Genomic DNA, 22,700 nt, shown 5'->3' with positions numbered 1-22,700 from the left:
TTTTGCAACCTGATTCGTCCAGAATGCTGGTGTGACTACATCGTCTTTTACGATGAGAAAATATTTAATCTCCTCATCTTAGTCTTTGACAATATGTTAACACTTAAGTTTCCTTACTGTCCATGGTTAAATATTATATTAGGCTCTCATAACGATAAACCACAAGAAGTTTTATGCTTGACTGAGTGTTTTTCAGTTACTTTGACGAATATGCTTTGACACGCTGATTGATCTTTTGGATATGAGAACCATTTGCTTTTACTTCTTCAATAACTTTTTGATTTGGAAGCCACTATGCATATTTGTTAACTCGTACAAGCTGGCCTTATTTTTAGGTTCAAAGAGAAGAGTGCAGATGTTACTGCTGATATTTTGAGACTCTTCACAAAACTCTCCAGCCTGTTATGCATAACACGTTGCAAACAGAGAGGAAGTGAACCAGAAGTTTGAAACATTCTTAAAAATGGTCCATATTGTAATGAAATAGTCTTGTAAAATGCCAGTTTACATTTAATGAAAATTTCTTTCACCTGTGTTAAAATATTTCTCTCTAGATTGGCATTTAGAATTTTTCTTGATTCAGTAAATCAGAAATATCACTCAAAATTGTCAAAATTTTATCATTGCTTTAAAGTAACCAGTTCCTTTAGCACCAGTAAACCCCACAATTCTCTAAAGAATAAAACAGTTTCAAACTTCTCACTACTTTACAAATGAGTTAATGTGTTAAATATTTGACATCACACATGTAAGAGAGAAAAAGTTGAGGAAAGGCTTGAAATTATGTTTCACGATTGTTGGAAGTCACTTAGTGCTCTGATTATCAACCACTGGATGAGTACACTCTGGGTCACTTGAGCTGTATTTTAAGCAAAAGCTAGTTCTTCATGGTTCTCAGTATTTATGACATATCTCCTGAACTATGTGTTGTATACTGATATAATTTTGCATATACATTCAGTGGTAAATGTGGACATAGTCTGCAAACTGTGTTGTGAACAGAGTTAGTATATAATGTCGTGCCTCATGTGGCAGTTTTACTGCATGAGCAGTGGACATGAAGTAAGTGATAAACTTTTTCCTTTTATCAGTTTGTGGAGGGGCATAAATGAGAGCAAGTTTCATTATGATTTGAAATGATGTGCAAAGATTGTTGCAAGTCATTAAATGCTCTCACTGTCAGATACTGGATGAATGTAGTCTAGGAAGGCATAAACACAGTTTCCTCCAATTGTAATACTTGTCTTACTGCATTAAACCTTTAACATAATGAGTAGATTATGAAAGCACATAAAATTTTTAAATTCACTCAATAATTATATGACCTAATGAAAATCAAACACTTCTGTTGACGACGTTTGGTTTGTGGGGTGCTCAACTGCACGGTCATCAGTGCCCGTACAATGTCCCAGTGTTTTCACAGTCCAATTTTTTTCACAGTCCAATCTAGCCACTGTCATGAATGGTGATGATGATGATGATGAAATGATGAGGACAACACAAACACCCAGTCTCTGGGCAGAGAAAATCCCCAACATGGCCGGGAATCGAACACCCGGGAACCAGTGATCCAGAGGCAGCAACACTAACCATTAGACCACGAGCTGCGGACAAACACTTCTGTTGCCCCAAGAAGCTGTTAGATAGGTAAGTTGCATCTGGATATGGGTTGGTGCGCACACAAGAGCATGCACCTACACACACACACACACACACACACACACACACACACACACACACACACACACACACTCCTCCCCTCTCCTCTCCTCTCTCTCTGCATGAAGGGCAACAGAACCACTAAACATATTAGGTTGGTCCATAATTTTGTAGCATTTTTCTGTAAGTTTAATACGTACAACAGGTACACGTAACAGAGACTGTAGTTGCAATATTCTCCTTCACTATTTGCAACAGTCTACCAATACTGGGGTAACTTTTTGATTCTGTGACTGTGGCAATCATGTTGTTTTCTAGGCAAAGAACTCATCCAGCCACCTTCAGAGCTCATTTTCATCTGGAAAGAAAGTTTCTTGGGGGTTGTTCAATAGAGAGTGGAAAAGATTAAAATCTGAGAGCACAAGATCCTAGCAGAATGCAGGTGAGAATTATCGTAGACATGACTTCACACAGTCTTCCTGGTCATTATTATTGGTCTGTGCTGCAAGATGTCTCAGTTGTTGCCAATAAATATTAGTAGTGATGCTTACACATCAGGGAAGCAATTTGTAGTACAGCACACTGTCACTGTTCCATCAGATGCATAACATTAACTTTTGTGGATGCACGCAGGTCTGTGTAAAGGGAGTTGCTGCTTTGTTTGGGATCAACCATTTCTTTATGTTGTTTATGTTAGCGTAAAGGTACCATTTCTCATCACCAGTAATGGTATACGACAGGAATAGTTAGTGTTGTTCACGAGCCACCTGATGATGAGCAAGCAGATATGAACATACGGCCACCCACTGAATTATGTAATTTTGGCGTATAGCTTGCATTACCAATACAACCAATTTTTGAACCTTTCCCATTGCATACAAATGTTGCAAGATGATTGAATGATCACAGTTCATCACATTCACAGTTCTCAAGTACACTGATGTGGATAGCTGTGGATGAAAGTATTTAAACAATTTTCTTCAAACTCTGGTCTTCCTGAAGGAGGAGAGTCACTAAAGCCAAAACAATCAACAATAAGAAAACCATTTTCTTGAGATTTTCTGTCCAACGGCATTATTCCCATACATGGCACAAATGTTTCTCATTGCCTTCATTGCTGTCGCACCTCTGTTGAAATCAAACAGAAGAATATGTCAGAAATGTTCAGATTTCTTTACTGCATACTCCATTTTGTAGCATCTCCAGCTCCATTGACAATCACCCAGTGACAAAATAACGTATGTTCAGTCAAATAGCAACAGTGAAATACAAATAGAAAAGTGACAATCAATAAATTAACCCAAAGCAACCTGAATACCAACATGCAAAATAAAAGCACTATGAAGTTGTGCACCAACCTAGACTTTATTGCTACTCTCTTCTAACTTTCGCAAAAAACTAAAATTCGCATTAGGAATTTGGGAAATATTTATTGGGTCTAATGGACAGATTCCTACACTAAAATTATTAAGTAAATCTTATGTACTAAGTCTGTTAAAACACTCTGTACAAACTCTACTTCTATTGACATAAAAATCTTCATACATATTTCCATCTTACCTCTCTGTAAACCTTTACTTGATGACTTGTCTAAACATAGAGCAAAGTTGTCACACTCATGCAACTTATTTTTAAGTTCTCCAGAAAAATAGAGAGCACAATCATGGTTAATAATGCACTTTCACTTTGTCACACTAATTTGTAAGTTAGAAGCAACTGAACTGTCTACAAACATTAGTGTGAAGGTATCTCCAACTTTTGAGCATACATTGAGTAGAAAGTTACTACTTGCAACCTTCAAAGCCCATAATGCTTTGGTTTTTGTAGCACCATCCATTGTATAAAATTATTCAACTGAATGTTGAGCACATTTTCGTATTGATACACTAACTGTCTCACCTTTGTTCAAGACTTCTACAATTGCTACAAAATAACTGGGTAGTTGGATTTATACCTTAATTCTACTAGCAAGTTTTCCCCCTCAGAACACCTTAGGATGCACAAAAATGATTTTAAGGGAAAGCAGAAGGTTGATCATCTTTTATTTTGAGAAAACTCGTGAGGGTTCCATTTAGAATGAGATATTATATCCTGAAGTGCCATGTTTCATAAATCAAGTTTTTGCTTCATATATTGTGGTAAATGTGTACATTGGTAGCACATTTTATCAACGAGTCAACAAACTTTAGGGTTGATTTCAGTGTCTAACCATTGTCCATTGGAAACAGTTTTGTTTGATGACATTTTCATAACACACTTGCAGTTTCTTTCCCATTAGAAACACATTTGTCAGTTTAGAAAAGAACCAGTAACCTCAACCCTGATCCACAAACAAATGGAACTCCCATGGATAAAACAGCTTCCAACACCTGATTGCTTCACAAATGAGTTAATGCATCAAACATCTGGAATCAAACACATAAAACCTTTATGGTTGAAGACACAAAACTGTTTTATTAATTTTAGATTATTGATCTAGGACTAATGAAAAAGTCTAGAAAAGGTTTGAATTTTTGTTTTTGCTCTTCTTCTCAAATACTGGATGAATATATTTTAGGTGATTTAACAGCAATGTGTTATGCTGCCTCATGACATACACACAGTTTTCAACATTCAGCCTTGGCTTGCTGCATTCAACCTTTACTATAGAATTATGCCTATTAATGAGTAGATTATGATAGCATTTTAAACTTTTGAATATGATCACTAATTATATGAAATATAGAAAACCAAATTTTTTGCCCCTGGAAGCAGATAGATAGACAACCTGCAACTCTCACTGAGCACTGTTTCAGTCTTTTAGTCATATGAATGTTTATCAGAAAAGGGCTTAATATGGCATTGGTAGATCTATTGCCATTTATTGTCACACCTTAATTTAAAACATGTGAACAACCAAAATTAAAACAGTCCATGATTTTTCTAAATAAACAGAGAGAGAGAGAAAGGGTAGCTCCTCCCTGACTTTCTTGAAAGTGTTAACCATATGTGTCCAATAGTGTTTCAAATAAAGTATTCTGCTGAATAAATGTTGTTGGAAAGTTCTTGTAGAATATAAATACTTTGTGATTAAAGGAGACCACTCATTGAAAAGCAGAAGCATTGAGTTATTGATAGGCACATACAAAAGAAGGACAACTTGATGGCTTTCAGAGTCATCTTTTGACAAGTTAGAAAACATACACACAACAATACTAGTGCTATTTTGCAGCAGGTGGGCTGGTTGTGCTGGGGGTAGTGATGTGTGGGATGGGAAGAAGGAGAGGGAAGTCAGAGGAAAGGAGAAGGACAGGGGATGGGTGGCTGGCAGCAAGGAGGGAGGCAGCCATTTTGCTGGCTATGAATGCAGGAAAGAGGGATGGCAGGCACAGCAGTAGCAGCAGGTGGGAAGTGGCACATGCTTAATGGCCATTTGGGGATGTGCAAGAATAGGATAGAATATAATCTTTATTTGCCTTTCAGAATATTTTCCATACAATTGCCATCATCAGTGTGTTCAATACATTTTTTTTAAAATTACAATAATTATTACTGTACATAATTGTGCTTGTGCAGGGCAAGCAGATTCGCATGCTAAAGGAATATTGATAATGCAACAATTATTCATTCACAATGCTACTACTACTACTACTACTACTACTACTAATAATAATAATAATAATAATAATAATAATAATAATACATCATAACAGTTAAATATACAACAGTATCAAGATATATTTATGGTACACTTTACATATCTATGTAAAAAGTCTTTGTTGGTACATTACTGTCATAAATATATAGGTATAATTCATATGACAGTTTTTTGTTTCATGTAGCATATCTCTTTTGTGTCACTGTTTAGAAACTTATCAAGTGAGTAATATGGCATACATTTTGTTTGCTTAAAGTTATTCATCAGTAGTTCACTCACAGGCTTTGAGAGTTTGTTATAAAATTTCAAGCTAAGGTGTTTATGGCTCTTTTGTGTTAATGTCAGCCTTGTGTATGGTAGGTCTATGTTACTATTATTTCGTGTATTATGAACATGTACTTCAGATCTTAAATTAAAGTTTTTTATGTTCTCTTTAGCATATATCAAACAATTATAAATGTATGTACTAGGTAGTGTCATTATCTTTAGTTCTTTAAAATGATTTTTGCAACTTTGTCTTGGTGCTAGTCCTAAAATGCACCTAACTTCTTTCTTCTGCCAATTGAAGATGGTACTTGAACCCACTGAGTTACCCCAAAGAAGTACCCCATATTGCAGGTGTGAATGGAAAAAAGCAAAGTATGTGGAGATAGCAGATTTTTACTGATAACATGTCTCAGCTTGTGTAATAAAAAGGGAGTTCGAGCAAGTTTGCCACATAGATAATTTGTGCGTCTGTCACACGTAAGTTTTTTATCTATATGTAAACCTAATAACTTGACATTTTTTTGTATTCTGTTCAATTGGTTTCAGGGTGAAGTAAATATCTTCAGTTTTCAATTTGTTTATTGATAGAAGGTTGGCTCTGCACCAGTCACTGCTCATTTCAGTTACTACTTTGTTGTATTCTATGACATCTTGCAGATTTTCTTCATCTGTTATTAGTGTCATATCATCAGCATACAGTACATTGTTGCATGGCATATAATTTGAGAACTCATTCGTGTAAACAATGAACAGGAAAGGGCCAAGCACTGAGCCTTGTGGAATTCCTCTCTTTACTTTCATGGGTGTTGACTTTTGATTGTTTTTACTAATTGTGCCCTATTGTTTAAGTATGACTGAAAAAATAGTAATGGTTGAGCTACAATACCATAATGTTCTAGTTTTTTTTATCATTATTTCATGTGTGACTGAGTCGAAGGCTTTTGTTAACTCTAACAGTGTAGCACAAGTGAGTTTCTTGTTTTCATACCCTTCATATTCAACTGCTTTGGTTGTTGATAGTTCAGATCAAAAGCCAAACTGGTTCTTACTCAATAATTTATCACTTTCAAAATAATTGTAAATTTGGATATATATGCAGTTTTCTATTACTTTTGATATAATGCAACTATTGATGTAGGTCTATAATTGTTTGGCATTTTTCTGTCACCTTTTTTTTTTTTTTATAGATTGGGAGTGTAACTGTCATTTTCAGACATTCAGGGAATACTCCTTCTTCGAGTATGTGATTCGTCAGATGTGTTAATGGCATTAAGAGTGCAGTGGCTATGTGTTTAACAGTACTGTTACTAAGCCCATAATAGTCCTCTGTTTTTAAGTTTCTTTATAGATTTGATAATGTGGCCGGAGGTGATTTTTGACCAAAAGAATTTTTTGGGTGCTGGTGCTTGTTGCTTAAGAAGGGTTGCAGCAGCTGAAATATTATCAGAATTATTTTTACCAAAAGAAGAAGAAGAAGGAGAGCTGGCACAATTTGTAAAATATTCGTTAAGGATGTTGCAATCTATAGGCACTGTGGCTTCCTGTTTGCTTATATTGATTTCACTTTTTATTATATTCCAAGCTGCTTGACAGGCATTTTTTGAGCCTGCAATATATTCATCATTTACTTTACATTTAGCTGATTTTATTTCATATTTGTACAACTTCTTAAGGGTCATATAGTGTTTCTTGGCTTCCTCTTTTTTATCACTATTATTTTTTAGTATAAGTAGCAGTGTCTTCATTTACTTGAGCTCTGGAGTGTACCACTTGTTAGAGTGCTGAGGTTTTTTTCTGTTGTTAGGGGTGCATCTTTTTGTGATAAGTGGACAGTGACTATCTACTGCATTTTTAATGATACATAAAAACATAGAGAAATTCATCAAGGCTTTTTATATTGTGTAGTGTATTCGGCCAATGTACCACCTTCAGTTCATGTTTCTATTGTACAATATTGCTCTCTTTTAGTATTCTGAAAGTGACTAACTGTTTAGTTCTCTCTGAGTTCATACTGCCTATTCTGACCCATATCCTGTCATGATCAGATAACTCTAACTTAATCACATCATGCTTTAGTTGATCCTGATTTACATTACTAATTACCTTCTCAAGGCATGCATCTAGTCTAGTAGGTTTTTCATTTATACAGTAGCAGTTTAGTGCCTTTAGGCAGTTAATCATGTCATTTACATTTTTTCTACTTTCCTTTATATCTATATTGAAGTCACCTGCAATAAAAATTTTGTGATCTTTGTGTTTAGTGAATAATTTAGTTTATCTATAAGAAATTCCTCATCAGAGGCTGGTGTATGGTACACAGAAGCAATGATAATTTTTTGAATATGCAATACTATGGCTGCTACTTCACATACACCTTCAGTGCAATGTTTGTGTAGTTCTATCACTGAATGCTGCAGATTTAAGTTTTGTTTGATGTAGATTGCAACTCTACCATGTGCAATATTTGTTCTACAGTATTTTGTGGCTAATATGTAGCCATAAGGTACACACAAATCTATTTCTGAGTCATGCAACCAATGCTCATTAATACACAGTATGCTACAGTTAATTTTGTCTGCCAAGTACTGTAACTCATTAATCTTATGTCTTAGGGATTGTACATTAATGGGGGTGGTGACAGGATACGGGAAGAGAAACTGTCAGGTGGAGAGTGACGGGACATTGTGTGTTACCTGAGATTGAAACGAGGACAATTACAGGAGCAGATGATGTGTTGTAAGGAAAACACCCACCTGCACAGTTCAGAGAAGCTGGTGTTGAAGGGAAGGATCCATATGTCTAGGGTTGTGAAGCAGCCATTAATATTGAGCATGTTGTCCTCAGCTACATGTTGTGCCACTGGATGGTCAACTTTGTTCTTGACAACAGTTTGATGTAGCCCTGGTTGACAGCTGGTTGGCAGTCATACCGACATAAGGGGCTGTGTAGTGTTGCAGCAGAGTTGGTATATGATCATTGGTGCTTTCAGAGGTTGTGTGGCCTTTGATGCAGTAGGATGAGTTTGTGACAGACTAGAGTAGAAGGTGCTGTATGGGTGCATCTTTCACCTGGGTCTGCCATGGGGATATGATCCCTGTGGCATGGGGACTCTGAGAGTGGTATGGGGATGGACCAGAATGTTGTGTAGCTTGGGTGGGCACTGGAATGCCACTTTAGAAGTAGTGGGAACAATCTTGGGTAGGATGTCCCTCATTTCAGGGCACAATGATAGGTAGTCACAGCCCTAGCAAAGGAAGTGGTTCAGCCGTTTCAGTCTGGAGTGGTACTGTGTGAGGGAGGGGGTGCTTCTTTGTGGCTGGTTCTTGAAGATGGTGCTGGGGTGTGGTGTAATGGGAAATGGCATGTGAGATCTGTTTCTGGGGAATAATGCCTGCCTGTGAAGGCCTTGGTGAGGCCTTCAGCATTTGGCAAATAGAGTTCTCATCACTGCAGATATGTTGTCTGATGAGTGGCTAGGCTGTACATGAGGGATTTTATGGTGTGGATGGGATGGTAGCTGTTGAAATGCTGGTACTGCTGGTGGTTAGTGGGTTTGTTGTGGACAGAGGTGTGGGTAGAGCCATCAGTAAGGTGGAGGTCATTTTCCAAGAAGGTGGCACATCGATTAGAGGAGGACCATGTAAAGCGGATGGAAGAAAAGGTGTTGGGGTTGTTTTATACTTAGCACCTGCTTTGAACACATATTTTCAGCAACATATCAAGGGTAAATTGAAGTCACCACCAGCTGTAGTTATATGAGTGGGTTACCTTTTTTGATGTAAGTTTTCTTTCAGGTGTTCAGCAACTGTATCATCTGAGTCTTGGGTTCGGTAAAAGGAACCAATTATTAATTTATTCCCATTTTCAAGTATAGCCTCTACCCATACTAACTCATATGGACTATATACTTCAATTTTACTACAAGATAAAGTACTTCAAATAGCAACAAACGTGCCACGACCAGCTCTATTCAATCTGTCTTTTTTGAACACTGTTAAGACTTTTGTAAAAATTTCGGCTGAACTTATCTCCGGGTTTAGCCAGCTTTCAGTGTCTATAATGATTTGAACTTCAGTTCTTTCCCAACACAGCTACAACAATTTGCAACTACAAAATCCATAGTCACTGTGTCTACCCTCTTCCTGTGTTTTTCCTGCACTCTTTGATTCTGAAGCCCTTCCTGCACTTTCCCAAGACCCTCTAACCTAAAAAGTGCTTAGTTTATTCTGCACAGTCCCCACTACTATATACTTCCTATAGTGATATGTAGTGGACACCAGACCTTTTAAGGGGAACCTGAAACTGCACCACCCTATGGTGTAAGTTGAGAAATCTGCATCCAACACAGTCACAGAATCATCCAGCCTCTGATTCAGATCCTCCACATGGCTCTGTACCAAAGGTCTGCACTTGGTCCTATTAACAATCCTACAGTTGGTGAGCTCTGCCTTCATCTTCCAAGACTGGCTGTCTTCACCACTTCAGCTAGCCACCCAGTACCACAGAGAATCTATTTCAACACACTCTGTTAGTACCAGCATGTGCCATCACTTCCAGTTGACTGCGACTTGTGCTCTTCACGGCATATGGAAGCACTCATTCCACATCTAGAATGGCTCCTCCCAGTATGCACACAGGATTCCTTCCCCGCCTCAACAGCATATACCTAAACAGCCCCACTACATACCTGACATTGAAGAGCTCCCAACTAGCAGAAATCCCAGCCTCTATGAATCTTGCAGACTGAGATGCTTCCTCTGGAACAGAGCAAGTGAATTCATCTGTCTCAGGGTCTTTGTCAGCCTCTGCCAATGCTTGAAACCTGTTCATCAGGTGAATCTGAAAGGTCCTTCAATCGGCTGCCCAGAAAGTCTTTCGCTGCCTGACAAACCTGGGAACAACCTCCCACTCAACCGTGGGTGAGAAGTCATCCGCAGTGCAAGTAGCGACAGCAACCAGTGTGGTCACAGTAGTGGACCACTGGGGGGGGGGGGGGGGGGGGGGCAAGTGATGTGCCAGATGTACCATGTCATGATCAAAGGGTCACCAACTCAGCTTGAATCTGAATGCAGTAATCACAGTCTTCTTCTTCTTCACATCATCAGTCTTCTGACTGGTTTCAAGCAGCTGGCCACAAATTCCTCTCCTGTGGCAACCTTTTCATCTCAGAGTGGCACTTTCAACCAACATCCTCAATTCTTTGCTGGATATATCCCAAATTCTATCTTCCTCTACAGGTTTTACCCTCTACACTTCCCTCTAGTACATAGAATTTATTCCCTGATGCCGTAATAGATGTCCTCTCGACCTGTCCCTTCTTCTTGTCAGTGAGTCCTTTCCTCAACAATTCTGCACAGAACATCAGTCCACCTAATTTTCAACATTCTGCTGTAGCACCACATCTCAAGTGCTTCTTTTCTCTTCTGTTCCAGTTTTCCCCAATTCATGATTCGCTGGATGTGGAATGCCCTTTGTGCCAGTGGTAGTCTTCTTTTTACGTCCTCCTAGCTCAATCTTCCATAGGTTATTTTGCTGCCTAGGCAGCAGAATTTCTTAACCGCATCTACTTCGTGATCACCAATCCTGATGTTGAGTTTCCTGCTGTTCTCATTTCTTGTACTTCTCATTACTTTTGCCTTTCTTCAGTTTACTCTCAATCTATATTCTGCAATCTTTAGACTATTCATTTTATTCGACAGATCCTGTAATTCTTCTTCAAAATTCACTGAAGACAGCAATGTCATCAGCAAATCTTAACACTTGATATCCTTCCACCTTGAATTTAAATCCCACTCTTGAATCCTTCTTTTGTTTCTGTCATTGCTTCTTTGACATATAGACTGAAATCAGGAGCAAAAGGCTATATCCCTGCATTACACCTTTTTTAATCCATGCGTTTGGTTCTTGGTTTTAGACTCTTACTGTTCCCTCTTGGTTCTTGTATATATTGTATATTGTTGTCTTTCCCTAAAACTTACACCAATTTTTCTCAGGATTTTGAACATTTTGCACCATTTGACAATGTCAAACACTTTCTCCAGGTCAACATATCTTATGAATGTGTCTTGATTTTTCTTCAGTCTCCATTCCATTATCAATCGCAATGTCAGAAAGCCAAACCGATCATCATTGAACAGATTCTCAAGTTTCTTTTCCAGTCTTCTGCAAATTATTCTTGTCAGTACCTCGGATGCATGAGCTGTTAAGCCAATTGTGGGATGATGCTCAGACTTGACGGCTCTTGCAGTCTTAGGAATTGTATGGATGACGTTTTTCCACAAATTTGATGGTATATTGCCAGTCTCATATATTCTACACACCAAAGTGATCAATTGTTTTGTTACCATTTCCACAAATGATTTTAGAAATTCTGATGGAATGTTATCCATCCGTTCTGCCTTATTTGATTTTAAGCCTTCCAAAGCGCATCTAAATTCTGATTCTAATACCAGGCTTCCTTTACCTTCCCTATCGAGTCCTGTTTCTTCTTCTATTGTGGCATCAGATAAGTCTTCCCCCTCAGTGTACTCTTTTCACCTATCCACTCTCTAATCAGCATTTAACAGTGGAATTCCCTTTGCACTCTTAATGCCACTGCCCTTGCTTTTAATTCCACTGAATGTTGTTTTGACTTTTCTATATGCTGCTTCAGTCTTTTTGACAATAATTTCTTTTTTATTTTCTCAGATTTTTCATGTAGCCATTTCACCTTAGCTTCCCTGCACTTCCTATTTATTTAATTCCTAAGTGATTTATTTCTGTATCCCTGAACTTCCATAAAAATTTTTGTACTTCCTTCTGTTACCCGCAATTTCTTCACAGTTACCTTCTTTGTGCCTATGTTTTTCTTTCCAACTTCTGACAGGACAGAGAGTGAGTTAGTGTGAACGGTTCAGTTTATTCCTCTTCAACTTAACTGCACACTGAGCCTTTTCTTCGTGCAGTGGCTATGTCTCACAATGATGTATTCTAACTACAGTCTTCTCTTATGTACCGGCCTTTTCAAATGCACCTCCTCCTCCTGTAACTGCAACAGCGTATTTGCTCTTACCATCTGAAATTTATTGCTGAATTCACCTTTCTCCCCTCTCATTCTTACTACCAACCCATAATCTTCTGCAGCCCTTTCTCCTACTCCTTCCCCTACAATTGCATTCCAATCACCAATGACTGTAAGATTTTCATCTCCCTTTACGTACTGAATGACCTGTTTGATATCGTCATATACTTTATCTCTTTACCTTCTGCTTGTGAGATCAGCGTGTATACCTGAACTATTATTGTTGGTGTTCATTTGTTGTCGATTTGGATGAAAATAAGCCTACCAATGAACCGTTCACACTAACTCACTCTCTGTCCTACCTTCCTCTTCATAAAAAATCCTACTTCCATTACACCACTTTCTACTGCTGCTGCTATTGCCCTATACTCCTTTGATGAGAAATCTTTGTATTCTTTCCATTTCACTTCACTGATGCCCACTTTATCTAGATTAATCATTTCCCTTTTCCGATTTTTCTAGCTTCTCTATGACATTCAAACTTCTGACATTCCATGGCCTGATTTGTAGAATTTTATCATTTTTTTTAAACTATTCAATCTTTTCTCATGGTGTCCTCTCAATGGCAGCTCCTCCAGGAGACCCGAAGAGGGGACTAGTCTGGAATCTTTTGCTAATGGAGAGAATCATCGTGACACTTTTTCAACTGCAGGCCACATGTCCTGCAGTCACATGTTACATACCTTTAATGCAGTGGTTTCCATTGCCTTCTGCACCTTCATGCCATTGATCATTGCTGATTCTTCTGCCTTTTAGTTACATTTCCCCATGTTAATGGTAAGAGAGTGCCCTGAACCTCTGTCTGATCCTCTGATCTCTTTGACAAGTCTGCTGGCAGAGTGAGGATGACTTATGATGCCAGAAGTTTTCGGCTGCCATTTCTGACAATTTTTATTCAAAATTTAAGCAGTGGTGGGATTAAACCCAGGAGTGAGGGTGTTAACCCTAGATTGTGGGTGCCACAGTCCCTACCCATACTAAAGACAGAGGAACTATAGACTAGACAGTAATTAAAACATTGAACTATGGCTAGTAGATACACAAATACACAAAAAATTTAATACAGTTAACTACCATGAAGTCATCTCTATGGCACAATTACAATAATCTGGTGAATATTTGCCCTTCTCCTTTGTCTGTTTCGCTACCTGTACAATGGTGATGACCCTCAACAGCAGCTGTAAGACATTCATACCATAACCGAACTTCTTCAGAACAAGTGTGAGAAAACTCAATTTTATAAATTAATGCAAACTGCTCTTCAAGTGTTAAGCTAACTGGGGACACCAGAAGGCTCTGAAAAACATCTCAGCAAAGGGGTTGAAACGTCAACAATGTCAGAATAAACTGCAGGCAAACATGATGCTGCCTACAAACCTACAAGATTTTGTAAAGGATAGTTGCTACTTGCCATGTAGTGGAGGCACTAAGTTGCAGATAGGCACAATGAGAAGATAAGGCCTTAGTCGAAAATACATGTGCGTGCACACACACACACACACACACACACACACGAGGCAACTGACTAGTGGGAGTAAGGAGGAGGCTGGCAAGGGGAGGAGGAAGGATAACAGGGTAGGGGTGGAGGACAGAAAAGTGCTGCTCGTGGCAGCGTACAGGGATGAGGTGGAGAGAGGGTAGTGCAGCTAGGTGCAGTTGGGAGGCTAGACTAGATGTTAGGGGGACGGGGAGGGTAGTGGAAAAGGAGAAAAGTAAAAAGACTGAGGGTGTGTTGCTGGAATTGAGGGCTGTGTAGTAGTGGAATGGGACTCCCCACCCCAGCCTCCTCCTTACTCCCACCAGCCGTTTGCCACTCCCATCATGTGCTGCTGCTCGCAGTCTAACTTCAGCTATGAGAGACTGTCATCACACACACACGTGTGTGTGTGTGTGTGTGTGTGTGTGTGTGTGTGTGTGTGTGTGGTGTGCGTGTGTGGTCTCTTTTTGATAAAGGACTTGTTGGCCCCAAAGTTCATTTTCCGACAGTCTTTTTGTTGTGCCTACTTGCGACTCAGTATCTATGGTGGTATCCTTTTAATTATGTTGTTGCATTCTATCCTGGATTTTCTGTTGTTCTATTTGTAACGTTTTTGTGAATTGTTTTTGGAAGGTTGTCCATCTGCTTCCCTTTGGCGTTAGGCCTGGCAGTGTAGCAGTAAAGCGGGTGCCCAGAAACAGAGGTCACAGGACCGAATCTTGGGCAGACAACAAAAATTTTCAGTTCGCCTTTAACTTGGCCTTTACCGCTCATTAATGTGAAGAGTCACCAGAAGTGGCAGATGGACTGGATCCCATGTCATATTATAGGTCCCCTTTACCTAGCTGGATCACTGGGATAGATGACGGACATGCAAAGTTGCCAAAGTGGCAACCCAAGCCCAAGATGATCTATGAACTGCATTTGTGTATTCAGACTCCACCTTACTTGTACATACATGTCATTCCTGCACTTGGGATTCGATTAGATTAGATGTACTTTTTGTTCCAATTGATTTGTAGTGAGGAGTTTCTCTGAGGAGTGGAGCATGTCAGAAAACAAGAATACACAATAAATATTTACAAAATCTACATTTACATCCATACTCCGCAAGCCACCTGACGGTGTGTGGCAGAGGGTACCTTGAGTACCTCTATCGGTTTTCCGTTCTAATCCAGTCTCGTATTGTTCATGGATAGAAAGATTGTCGGTATGCCTCTGTGTGAGCTCTAATGTCTCTAACTTTATCCTCATGGTCTCTTCACGAGATATACATAGGAGGGACCAATATATTGCTTGACTCCTCGGTGAAGGTATGTTCTCGAAAGTTCAACAAAAGCCCGTACCGAGCTACTGAGCATCTCTCTTGCAGAGTATTCCACTCGAGTTTATCTGTCATCTCCGTAACGCTTTTGCGATAACTAAATGATCCTGTAATGAAGTGCGCTGCTCTCCGTTTGATCTCCTCTCTCTCTTCTATCAACCCTATCTGCTACAGATCACACATCGGTGAGCAGTATTCAAGCAGTGGGCGAACAAGTGCACTGTAACCTACTTTGTTTTTGTACTGCATTTCCTTAGGATTCTTCCAATGAATCTCAGTCTGGCATCAGCTTTACAGACGATTAATTTTATGTGGTCATTCCATTTTAAATCACTCCTAATGCCTACTCCCAGATAATTTATCGAATTAACTGCTTCCAGTTGCTGACTTGCTATGTTGTAGCTAAATGATAAAGGATCTTTCTCTCTATGTATTTGCAGCACATTACATTTGTCTATATTGAGATTCAGTTGCCATTCCCTGCACCGTGCACCAATTTGTTGCAGATTCTCCTGCATTTCAGTACAATTTTCCATTGTTACAACCTCTCGATATACTACAGCATCATCTGCAAAAAGCCTCAGTGAACTTCCGATGTTATTCACAAGGTCATTTATATATACTGTGAATAGCAAAATAAGAACAGATATGCACAGATCCCAAATAATACTGTCGTCATGGATGTGGTATCAGTAAAAAAAAAAAATAAAGAACACTTATATTTAAAAGGATGTTAAACAAAATATTAAATGATCAATACACTTAGGAACATATGATAATTCCTAACCTATTGCAGCTACTCATCATCAAATAAAAAAATAAAATAAAATAACATTTTACAGCACTCATTTGCAATGATTGCATTACTGCACAAAATTTGTACAGAAGTTAAATTGTGTACAATATTGACATTATGTGATGTTATTAATAACATACATGCAACAGTTGATTCTGCTAAGAAATTCATCAATGGAATAGAAAGAGTTGGCCACAAATAAAGCCTCAAGACTCATCTCAAACTTAACTTTATTTTTAGTTAAACTTTATATGGCTGCTAGCATGTTATTGAAAATGTGTTTACCTGAATAGTGGACACCTTTCTGAACCAAAGTAAGTGACTTTAAATCTTTATGAAAGTTATTCATTCCATGCACTGAGCTACTGATTTGACAAAAAGATATATTTTTAATGGCAAATTTCAGTAAGGAATAAATATACTGGGAAGCAGTAATTATTATCCTCTGTGCAGGACGTTCTTAAGTTCACACTACAAATGATTCATATTTCACATTTTTGGGCTCAGAAAACTGTAGCCTGGCTTGATGAGTTACCCCAGAAAAGAATACCATATGACATTATGGAATGTAAGAAAGCATGGTACACTAGCTTTTTATTTTTATATCACTTACGTCTCACAAAATTCACATAACAATTAGGGATTTGTTTAGGTGCTTCAACAGTTCTGTGGTATACTCCTACCATTCAAATTTATTATCAAACTGTAATCCCAAAAATTTTATACTGTCTTTCTCCAGTTTCCCAGCTGTTTTTAGTTCTTTGTAGCTCTCCCCAAGTTCATGGATGCAGTAATATCCTAACTATAGAAAACCAAAGGTCACATTGGCAAATGACACAACAGGAGTAACCTTAAATTTGAGAACATGGAAACATTACATATGACGTGCCTCAATGATCGGTGCTTGGCTCCCTTTAAAAAACTACAATGTTTAGCAGTGATTACATAAGTTCAGAACTTGTAAAAGCTTTTCTGCCAGTATATCCCTAAAATATGACAACAAGCACACAGAAGAAGCTGACAATGTTAAATTCTTGGTATTACAGATTGATGATAAATTTAACCAGGAGGAGCATACCACAGAACTGCTGAAGTGCCAGAACAACTCTCTATTTGCTAAGTGAATGTTGTCATACGTAGGTGATATGAAAATAAAGAAGCTAGCTTAAGAACATGTCAGCAGCCATAAAAAGTTTAACTAATTATAAAGTTCAGTTTGAAAAGTCTAAAGGATTTATTGTTGGCCAACACCTACTCCATTGATGAATTATTAGCAGAACCAATTGGTGCCTGTATGTTATTATTAATATCACATAAAAAATTATTGTGTACAATTTGACTTCTGTACAAATTTTCTGCAGTAATGTGATCACTGTAAGTAAGTGCTGTAAAATGTTCCTTATTTTGTTTGATGAAATGTGTCTGTAATAATTTAAGAATTATCATATGCACCAAAGTGTGCTGAACACTTAATACTTGGTGACAAATTTTATATCTCTCCTTTTTTTTACATTTTGTATCTGTGGAAGGTAAATTATCATATCTGTTCTTATTTTGTAAGTATTTATTGTGTATTCTTGTCTTCTGATATGTTCCACATCCCAGAGGATCTCCTCACTATTGATCAATTGGAATGAAAAGCAAATCAAATCTAATCTAGCAGCTAAGATGAAAAAATTTTATTTTAAAGAAGTGTGCAATAATCACTTGGGTAAAGCTGACAGCCAAACATCTTGGAGAAGCCTCTTCAGCGACCCAGGTATTCTTAAGCAATGTTACACTGAGTTCAGATACGTGTTTCTGTTCACAGCATTGTTTGCACATTGTACCACCAAAGTCAGCAACATGTTGACAAAAATGTTCACTGTTCATGTCCTTGTCTACCCTAGCGACAGACTACATATACAGACTACCTATGTATTCACGTAGTCAGCTATGTTGAGCTGGCAGCAAACGTTCCACATTGTGTTTTCATGTCAAGTCCTACACTATGACAAGTGAAGAGTAAGAATTAATGATGTGTGGTATTGCATTAATAATACTTGATGAAATAAGCAGGTGAATTAAGAGACATAGTCGTCGTAGGTGCATAAAAACATAAGAGAAAGTAGGATAAAAGTGGATACCTTAATTTTTAATTCACATAAATTATTTTCAATAATCAAACAATGGAAAGCCCAGCCTTGAGTATCAATAATATTATGAAAAGATAAAGATGCCTCGTTGAGTTGCTGCCAGCCCAACAAAAAGATTGTAACTGAACTCATTGCATATGATAACAATATACGAATGTCTGGATACATGTCCCTTGTTCAGTGCTGCCTTCTGCTGTCAATTTCTAGAATTATTTCGAAAGCAATATTAGCAGACTTAACAGCTGCTGTCATGAGCAACAGAGCCAATATTATCACATTGGCATAATTTTGTGCATGTACTTATTATGTTTCGCAGTTTACTGCAATTCTGCTACAAATATGTCCATGTTTATTAGGTGAGGAAGACACTTACTAAGCTCAAGAGACATAAATTGCTCAATAACTCATCTCATACTTGTTTCTTGGTAGAATAATTACACTTTCTTTCATAATTATTTTAAAATTTGTACTCTGTCAAAGAACTAAAGTAACATTTTTTAAAGTGTGTTACTTGTTGTGGGTTGGCAGGAGAGCCAACACCATGTTACTAGAGCAAGCCGAAAGGCACGTGTTTTAGCTCACGCAGGCTGGCATGAGGTCTGGACCAGGTCAAGGAAATTAGAATTTAGAAAAACGGACGTAGCTGGTGGAATACTTAACTTTAATCCATAAATTGTGAACGTCGCTCTTGACGGTACATTACTCATAATATCAATAGTAACTGGTAATGGCGCCTTGCTAGGTTGTAGCAAATGACGTAGCTGAAGGCTATGCTAACTATCGCCTCGGCAAGTGAGAGCGTATTTTGTCAGTGAACCATCGCTAGCAAAGTCGGTTGTACAACTGGGGCGAGTGCTAGGAAGTCTCTCTAGACCTGCCGTGTGGCGGCACTCGGTCTGCAATCACTGATAGTGGCGACACGCGGGTCCGACATATACTAACGGACCGCGGCCGATTTAAATATACTAACGGACCGCGGCCGATTTAAAGGCTACCACCTAGCAAGTGTGGTGTCTGGTGGTGACACCACATTCCTCCCCTGCAAATCGGCGTACGGTTGTGGCATAAGGCTTCTGCCCGCCGTGGGGAGGACCCCATGTTGACGTATGCGACGAGGTGGGGAGCCTAACAACAGGCGAGGCTGTGCCACCCGCACCCTGCCATTCGGACCGCGGGGAGCTAGGAAACGCCTGAAAACCTGCTCCAGGGTGCACGCCAACATGCAGTGTATGCGCCCTTAGAGAGACAGGAGGAGCCGAAGGGTCGACCTCCATCGGGCCGGGGCACCCGACTGGTGAAGACGACACATGGTCCGAAGTGGGCAAGAGGTCCATGTCAGAGGACAACTGGTCACGGGAAGCGATCGGCGGCTTGTGACCCAGGGAGGCGCCCGGCGGTTGCAGCGACGCGTCCACTGCGGGCGTCGCCGGCGGGAGAACAGGTGGCGGCGGCGGCGGCGCGTCGCCATGGGGCAAAATGGAAGGCAGCGTCGGTAACACATGGGGCTGAGGCGAGCCAGTAGATGGGTCCCCAGGGCGCTGACCGGACGGCACCGTCGCTGAAAGCAGATGGGGAGCGGCAGATCACGTGCGACGACAGAGGCGCAGCTGATTGAGATGCCGACGCACCTCACCAAAGGCCCCCAAAACCAGATACATAGCGCGGCCGAGACAGCGAAGAATGCGCCCTTCGTGCCAACGCTGTGACCCTCGATAGTGGCGGTAGTAGACAACGTCGCCTGGGGCAAAAGCCGGTGTCTGCCGCTGCACAGGAACCTGATGCGGCGGATGTAGCAAAGACATCAAGGTTCGATGAGGGCGACCGTGGAGCAACTCAGCTGGTGAGCGACCATCTAGCGGCTGAGAACGATACGAGGACAAAAAGAGCAATAACGTGTCCTCCTGAGAATGCGACTTTCAACTTCAACATCTGTGACTTGAAAGTCCTGACCAATCGTTCAGCGGCACCGTTTGACTGTGGAAAAAACAGCTCGGACGTCAGATGTTGAATACCATTGGCCTTGCAGAATGACTGAAATTCTGCGGACATAAATTGTGGGCCATTGTCGGAAACAATAGTCTGTGGAAGACGTTCAATGCAAAAGATAGCAGATAACGCTTGGATGGTGGCAGATGACATCGTGGAAGACATCCGGACAACAAAAGGAAAATTACTGAATGAATCTACCACAACCAACCATCGAGCATTCCAGAATGGACCAGCAAAATCGATGTGTAAGCGTTGCCAAGGGGAAGTGGCTTTTGGCCATGCAAAGAATTTCCGCAGTGGTGCTGATTGTTGTTCGGCACACACCATGCAAGAAGAGCACATATTCGTTATCGCGGCATCGATTCCGAACCAAGTACAGTGCTGACGAGCAAGTTGTTTCGCTCTCACTATACCCCAATGTCCTTGGTGGAGAAGCTGTAAGATGAGGACTGTAACGAATGTGGGACCACGACCCTGGACTGATTATTATCAGAACGCAACAGCAAAACACCACATAGTACAAAAAGTCTCTCCTGGTGAGCAAAAAATCGGTGAACCAATGTATCCCCGATCCGTGACTTTGACAAGGGCCATTGCGTAGCAACAAAATGCAGAACGGTAGCAAGGAGAGGGTCGGCAGCTGTGGCTGTAGCTACACGACGAAAATCAATCGGAAACGATTCGACCATGTCATCGGTTTCCGAATCAATGAACATGCAAGCAAGTTCAGAGGAATCGAATGCTCTATCCTCAGCAACAGGCAAACAGGACAACGCATCGGCGTTTCCGTGCTTAGCAGTGGCCCGATACAAGATATCGTAACGGTACTGCGAGAGGAAAATAGACCAGCGAATGAAATTCTGCGCTGTACGTGGAGGTACAGGCTTGGTTAGATGAAAAAGCGATGTCAAAGGTTTGTGGTCTGTGAGGATGGTAAAGTGACGACCATACAAGAAATCATGAAACTTTGTAACACCAAATACGAGAGCCAATGCTTCTTTCTCGATCTGTGAGTAATTTCTTTGCGCAGACGAGAGCAATTTGGATGCAAAGGCAATAGGGCGATCGTGCGAACCATCTTTGTGCGCAAGCACAGCACCGATCCCGAAATCCGATGCATCCACCATCAACAAAAGGGGCTTCCGGGGATCGAATGGCGTAAGGCAAGTATTGGAAAGCAACGCTGATTTCAACTGGCGAAAGGCGCATTCTCATTTCGTTGTCCAGACGCACGGAACACCTTTATAGTGTAAGCGATGAAGCGGAGCTGAAATGGAAGAGGCATGTGGAACATATTGGTGATAATATTAGATTTTTCCCAGCACACCTTGTAGCTGCTTCAAATTCTGCGGCGAAGGCAAGTCTTGTATGGCACGGAGGTGCTCGGGACTGGGATGTATGCCTTGGGCATTGAGGACATGTCCCAGGTAGGGGAAGTCACGAGCAAAAAACACACACATTTGTTCTTCCGCAAGCGAAGACCATTTTGTCGCAAGACCTGAAATAATGTTCTGAGATTGGCTAAATGTTCTTCTTCCGTCTTTCCGGAGATCTCAATATCGTCCAGATAGTTTGCTGCAGTAGGGACCAACGCACAGTTTGTAGATATTGCTGAAACAATGCAGGGGCGGATGCACACCCGAATGGCAGTCGTTTGAATTGATACAAACCAAGATGCGTGTTAACCACCAAAACGCGCTGGGATTCTTCGTCCACCGGTATTTGCAAGTACGCATCTGCTAGGTCCAACTTAGAAAAATATTTACCCGGGCACAGTTTGTCAAAAAGATCTTCTGGGCGGGGTAAAGGAAAATTTGCAGTCACTAGTTGTGGATTCACTGTTGCCTTGAAGTCCACACAAAGTCTCAATTTTCTGGAAGGTTTTGGCAAAATTACTAAGGGTGATGTCCAGAGAGAAGCCTGCACACGTTCAATTACACCTTGTGATTCCAAATCATGTAATGTTTTTGTGACCTCATCACGCAATGTGTGGGGAACATTGCGCGCTCTGAAAAATTTCGGTTGCGCGTTTACTTTCAGTTCCAAATGTGCTTTATAGTTCTTAGCACAACCGAGGCCCTATAATGTATTAATGTAAGGACAATAGATGCTGAAAGATGAATGCATGCAGCTTGCCGCTAACTTTGTGTAATGTCTTGTCTGTATAGACGTGTATCTGTTGCCTTTAAGATCCCTTCACTTTCACACATAAATCTATACAGTAAAGTAAGGGCCTCCCGTTTTGTCTTTAGGCTGATCCGTGATAAGACAGGCGAAAAGTTAGACTAATGGAGGATTATTAGTATTTTCTCTAATTTCATTCGCTCTCTCTCTCTCTCTCTCTCTCTCTCTCTCT

This window comes from Schistocerca cancellata, chromosome 5, assembly GCF_023864275.1.
Source record: "Schistocerca cancellata isolate TAMUIC-IGC-003103 chromosome 5, iqSchCanc2.1, whole genome shotgun sequence".
NCBI classification, from domain to species: Eukaryota; Metazoa; Arthropoda; class Insecta; order Orthoptera; family Acrididae; genus Schistocerca; species Schistocerca cancellata.
Note: the sequence above shows the minus strand (reverse complement) of the source record.